The sequence below is a fragment of the Felis catus genome, chromosome C1 (genome assembly GCF_018350175.1).
Source record: "Felis catus isolate Fca126 chromosome C1, F.catus_Fca126_mat1.0, whole genome shotgun sequence".
Lineage (NCBI taxonomy): Eukaryota > Metazoa > Chordata > Mammalia > Carnivora > Felidae > Felis > Felis catus.
Window position 1 is genome coordinate 216402288 of NC_058375.1, and position 6692 is coordinate 216408979.

Consider the following 6692-nt stretch of genomic DNA (forward strand, 5'->3'; position numbering starts at 1 on the left):
TTGTTACTTCAACACTGAACACATGCAAGGAAATTTCTGGAAGAGCACACAGGCAACAGGGGATCCCCTGGGAAATAACAGGGATTCCCTCTGGGAAAGAGAATTGAGGTTTTGCGGTAGGAGGAAGAATTCTGTATCTTCGCTACATGTCCCTTACGCCCGTCTAAACCTTTGACTTACGCATGTATATCTTTTTTCATTAAAAAAAAAATCTCCTGAGGCACCCCACCGTTGCCAGCCCTGCTCGGTTTTCCGATGAGAAGTTATTTACCACAGAATGGTTTGCAGAGAATCTGTGATGTATTCGCGCGTATCACACGACCCTGGGGAAGGCGTGAGGAATGGGTTCGCTTCGAATTCATAGAGTCCAAGCAAATAAAACCAAAAGGCCATAAAACATCTGAAGAAGGGCCATCTCTGCGCGCACTGACAGGCACTAGGCACGCTTAGCTCACAGCGGTGACAGATGCCATCCAAACGGGGTGGAGGCTCCTGCGATCAGCAGACCAGGAGAACGGACGTTTCTCTTTGAAGGAGAGGGTGTTGCTGGGGACAGCGTGGCCACCACCAGCTCTTCCTCTTTACGGGAAATCGCCACTGGTACATTCCTTTTGGCTTCCATCTTTTTGGACTTTTGTCTGACTTTTCCCCCCAAAAGTGGAAAGAGAGCAGAGACAACCTCTGTGAGCTCGCACTGGCCTGGGATTTGGATGTGGTCAGGTCTCCACCACCTTATGACTCAAGGCTGCTGCCCATGGGGCAGAACTTGATGTCTCCAAGAGCCATGATTCTGTACATACTCCACCTTGACCATTTGACCTTCGGACCCCAGCCTGTGATAACCTGTGCTCTGGTACTCTTGATCTCTACTGTTAGGTCTCAGTAGCCCCTTCAGTGCTTTGTTTCCAATCCAGCGTTCCAACCCCATCCTCTTTTCCAAGCTCTGGAATTTGTCTTGTCCCCAGCTTCAGGTGCAACCATCCCTTGGAGTGAAAGGTCTAGAGCACTTGTGTTTCCCCGCTCCAGCCAATCTGGCCAAGAGGAATTCACTGGAAGTGAGTTTGAGATGTTAACTAAATTGAATGAGGAAAGAAATCTGGGAAAAATGAACCAAAACACTGCTGCAAAACCATCTTTGTGGTGCACAAAATTACCAATACTCAAAACATCATGGGCTCTCATTATCAACAAAACTGCTGTCTCAACCAAATGGTCGCGTTGACCAATTTGCTTTCTATCAAACTGCTTTCATGCAAATCATTTTCAGCTTTGTCATTTGTTGCCCTGGCCCCCAGCCAGCTCTCCACCCAACCTGGTCATGCCACACTGTCACCCAGAACACCGCCTCCCCACCCAGCATCCACTCCCACACCTTCCTTGCCATGAGGCACCGTCATGAGGTCAGACATGACCCAGTAATTGGGGAAACTGCATTCCTTTAGGATCACCTGAGAGCCACTTGATAAAGAAAGGGTCAAAGACATTAATAACCTTTTGGCCAATGAACACTACCAGCTAGAGGACCATATGAGCGAAATTCCTAGAATGGCTCCCCTCCTGCCCCGTCTACATCCACCCTGCCTCAAGGTGGGGTAAGACATCTGAATCCATTCCTTCCCATGGTCTCCTGCCCCCGCTCCCTTCTTCTAACCACTTAATAAAAGCTCTGCTTGCCCTCCGCTGAGCTCCCCTATAACCAACCCATCCTACCCCTCTGTCCCGTGTCTTGCTTGATGTCTCTCATTTAGACCCTTTCCAGCCCTACAACTCGGAAGATGGCCATCAAGGTGCTGCCCCACCTGGGCCAAATCCTCACGCGCAGTGTCCTACGTGGGACATCTTGATCCTACAGAAGCTTCCTCAACGTGGGGGAAGAATCCCAGGATGAGAATTTTCTCAAGTCGCGTTCAGGGCAGCCCGGTAGGTCACCATCATCTGACACAGCCTCCTTCTCCTTCTGGTTCATGACGTTTATCTAGGTTTGGAATTGCTCTTTATGAATCGGAAGCCAGGGTGTAAAATTTGGAGAGAAAGGGAGACAGAAAACAACATTGTAGAAATATATTTGTCATAGAAGTTCAGACACATAAATGACCTGAGATATCACCGTCCAACTGCTGCTGGACGTCTGGGTTAGCTCTGCGTCAGCCTGTACTTGAACATGGGGCATGGCAGGGGTTCGCTCACCGGAGTCAACACGAACACCGCGTCTGGTTCGATTCTTCGTGTCTTCCTTATTCCTTTGGTTTTTTTTCTTTTCTGAGAGAGAGAGAGAAAGAGAGAGAGAGCATCCGTGGGGCAAGAGCAGAGAGAGAATCCCAACCAGGCTCCATGCTGTCGGTGAAGTGCCCAACGCAGGGCTCGACCCCATGAACCATTGAGATCATGACCTGAGCTGAAACCAAGAGTTGGACGCTCAACCCGCTGAACCATCCAGTCACCCCCTCTGTCTTCTTTTTTCTTTTCTTTTTCATACTCAAAATGCCTCCTCACTTGATTGGTGCCCCAGTCAGGCAAGCCTAGTCCTCCCACAAAATGAAGTAATAAATGGGCTTTGATGCAGATACTGGCCACTGAAACCATCAGATGTATCGAAGAAAAGTTTCCCCAAGTTCAAAACACTCCACCTTTTTCTTCATTCCCCAACAATGATTGAAAATATAAAAACGGCTCATGTTAATTTGGTACGCTTATCAGTATTCCGAAACTGTCATGAACCAATTCCGACCCTATTATGTAGACACATGGATTAAAATATATCTCTGTGATTTACAACAGTTAATCTTTTCCTGAATCCAATGCTCCGAGGCTCACCCTGGCTTGGTGACATCAGAGCCAATTAATGACAAAAAGCTTATGCTGGCTGAGTATGAATATTTCTGTTCATTTCTGCATCTGCCCCCTTTGCCTTTGTCTTTATCAGACACCATCCCCCAACAATTTTCCATTTTGGCGGTGAGATTGGAGACACGTGAGTGTCTACCTTGCACCAAGCTCTGCTGTGTGTGTGTTTCCATACGAGTTCTGGTTTATTTCCCACCTCCGTTGGCACTAACCCCTCTCACTGGCTTTCCAAAGGACGAAGTAGACATTCTCTCCTGGTAGAGTAACTGAGAACTTTGCCCGGGCCACTTCCAATCGGAAGGAAAGAATGTTCTCCTACCCATGAAAAGAAGTGTGGCATTTTCTTCTACCCATGGATCGCTGCTCAGTAGATTTATATTAGAAACTTGACATTCCTTAGCAACGCCCTAGCAACAAAAGCTCACCTGAAATTTCATAAAGCTTTCCAGAAATTGTTTTCTAAAAGGACTCATTCCCTCCCAACATTTTTACCCTCGAGGAAATAATTTCTCTTTATTGCTTTTCCTGATCACAAAAGTAATACAGACTTGCTTTAGAAAATTCAAGCAACAGACAGATATGAAAGTAAAAACTCCTGGCTGGCACTACTCCTGTCCCCGCCCCCCCCCCCCCCAGGAAAATCTCCCAACAAACGTTATTTAAAAAGGTTGGTTGGTTGTTGTTTTTAAACAGAGTTTAAGTTACTCTCGTGGGCAGGAAATAACAAAACTATGTTTGGGTGTCAAAAATACAAAGTGACTTTCCTTTCTTTTTAAGAAAGTTACCACCATTTCTGCCTGATTTTGTTACTATTTCCCTTTCTTTCCTGAACAAAGTTCCCTTTATCCTGAATTTCAGCTTTCTATCCACCTTATTGAATGAGAATAAAACCAGATTGAGTTGATGTAAGCATAGACTCCGTTGAAAGAGTGAGTTCACCCAATCCAACAAACCGGGTTATGGTACGAGGTGTAGACGCTGAAATAATTAATGTAAAGGACAAAAGATGATATGGTTACTCAGCAGCTATCACACCATTAAGATGAGCCGGAAACTTCTGTGCCTGCAAATAACCAAGGTGCTTTTTAAAAGCTTGGGTGAGCATCTGACCTCATGCAATTGAAATTGGAAGAGAAAATCCATGATCTCAGCCTCACATACGTCCTAAAACAATCCAGAGTTCTCCTAACTGTGGGAAGTCTCGGCTGACACAGAAAATTTCATATTAGCCGGCACTGAGAAAATGTGCATGATATATTAAGGTCTGGCCTCTGTCCTTAGAAAAGCTTAGCATCTTAATTCCAATTTTCTGTATCCAAAGTAAGTCGATGTCCTAAAATAAGGTCATCTATCCTATATGGTATAGACAAGATTAAAGTAATGCTCAAGTCATCACGGATTTCTCAGGAGAAAGAAAAAGCCTGTGTTCTGACAGTCATTTATTCATTCAAGAAATATTATTAAGTATAAATTTTTTTGTGTCAAACCTCCCACCCAGACGTGTGAGAATAATGTGTTCATGAATCTTGCAAAATGAAAGAAAGAATAAATTCTTGATCAGACCCGTTGCTAGGCTTTGAAGATGCCAAAATTCATAAGAAGAGACGAGGAAACAAATATTAATACCACAAAATGCACGCTACAGTCATTGAGAGCATCTACAAGGGCGGTGAGTATATCCCAAAAGGAAGCCTGTCCCTAAGACAATGTGAAGCCTCGGGGAGCCTGGTGGCTCAGCCGGTTAAGTGTCAGACTTCAGCTCAGGTCACGATCTCGCAGTTTGTGAGTTCGAGCCCCGTGTTGAGCTCTGTGCTGACAGCTCAGAACCTGGAGCCTGCTTTGGATTCTGTGTGTGTGTGTGTGTGTGTGTGTGTGTGTGTGTGTGTATCTGCCCCTCCCCTGCTCTGTCTCTCTCTGTCTCTGTCTCTCTCAAAAATACATAAATATTAAAAAAAAATTTAAGACAATGTGAACCTCAAATATGTCAAGGAACATCTTCTCACTAGAAACAGCTACGAGTCCTTCTTCAAATTACCCACATGGCAATTTTTCACTTAAAAAAAAAAAAAAAAAGGCTTGACATGTGTTAGTTCTCCAGAACTGCTGTGACAAATGACCACACACTGAGTGACTTAAAACAACAGGAATGTGTGGTTTCCCAGCTCAGGAGGGCAGAAGCCCAAAGTCAAGGTGTCAGCAGGGCCACGCCTTCTCCAAAGGCTCTGGGGGGAGGGTCCTTCCTCTCCTCTTCCGGTTTCCGGTGGTGCTGGCAGATCCTTGGCTTACAGAGGTGTCACTTCAAAATGGCTCTGTCCCCACACGGCTTTCCCTCCTGTTTGTCTCATGTCCAAATGCCCCTACTCTTTTTTTTTCTAAAGCTTATTTATTTATTTAGAGAGAGAGAGAGCAAGCATGAGCAGGGGAGGGGCAGGGAGAGAGGGAGAGAGAAAGGATCCCAAAGGCTCTGAGAGCGCAGAGCCCAATGCGGGGCTTGAACTCACAAACCACGAGATGGTGACCCGAGCCGACGTCAAGAGTTGGACGCTTAACCGACTGAACCACCCACGTGCCCCAAAATGTCCCTGCTCTTAAAAGGACAACACTCATTGGATCTGGGGCCCACACTCATCCAGTATAACTTCATCTTAGCTCAATTTCATCTGCAAAGACTATTTCCAAATAAAGTCACACGCACAGTTTCCAGCGGACCTTAATTTGGGGGGAACGCTAGGCTACCCAGTACAATTTGTGACTGCTTAGAAGGGAGCGCTTGTTGGAAATTGCCATCTGAACTTCATCGTCAAGCAAACTTGAGATCTATTTTTGGTCGGTTTTCCGCTTAATTTGAAACATTTCTCACACACATAAAGACTTCCAGAGTAAAGAGCAACGTGACCAACTTAAAGTCACTTAAAGTCAGCTAACTCTCAGAAGGAACCCGGGCCCTGATACAGAGGGTCTCAGAAAGGAGCCATGTTTCTGTTCACAGGTTGACCAACCACGCCCATTTGCCTGGCACTTTCTAGTTTCAGTACTGAAAGTCCTGCATCCCGGGAACCCCTCACCACCAGGCCGCCTGGGACAGCTGGTCACCGCACCACGCCTACAGACGAGCAATGCAGCTTTGAGAAAATCTGGACGTCACCAGAAGGTGAGCACACTCTGGGAAAACCACCCTAGAGATCTGTTTTTAAAGTGTGCTTCTACTCCAACAACAGATTAAAAGGTGGATTGGGGGGCGCCTGGGTGGTGCAGTCGGTTAAGCGTCCGACTTCAGCCAGGTCATGATCTCGCGGTCCGTGAGTTCGAGCCCCGCGTCGGGCTCTGGGCTGATGGCTCAGAGCCTGGAGCCTGTTTCCGATGCTGTGTCTCCCTCTCTCTCTGCCCCTTCCCCGTTCATGCTCTGTCTCTCTCTGTCCCAAAAATAAATAAACGTTGAAAAAAAAATTTTTTAAAGGTGGATTGGAATCTTGGTATGAGCACCAACACATGGTCTGCCCTTAACGAATATGTCTTACCTGGGGCGCCCGGGTGGCTCAGTCGGTTGAGCGTCCGACATCAGCTCAGGTCGTGATCTCCTGGTTCGTGGGTTCGAGCCCTGCGTTGGGCTCTGTGCTGGGAGCCAGGAGCCGGGAGCCTGCTTCAAATTCTGTGTCTTCTTTCCTCTCTCTCTGCCCCTCCTCTACTCGCTCTCTCTCTCTCTCTCTCTCTCTCAAAAATAAATAAACCTTTAAAAAGAAAAAGAGTCAGATGCTCAACTGACCGAAACACCCAGGCACCCCTTTCCTTTGGATCTTAAAGACAAAGTTCAAAACTCTCATCAGTGCAAACGCCCTCAGAAGGAGGAA

The 6692-nt window shown here is 46.5% G+C and overlaps 1 long non-coding RNA gene across 1 annotated transcript; it reads right to left on the reverse strand.

Annotated features, from left to right (window-relative positions):
- Positions 1-2047: 2047 nt before the first annotated feature.
- On the reverse strand, positions 2048-6419 carry LOC109502953. The gene is made up of 2 exons (XR_002161885.2): positions 6363-6419; positions 2048-2259 (listed from the first exon to the last, which is right to left on the reverse strand). It is a non-coding gene; the product is annotated as an uncharacterized LOC109502953 (long non-coding RNA).
- Positions 6420-6692: the final 273 nt, after the last annotated feature.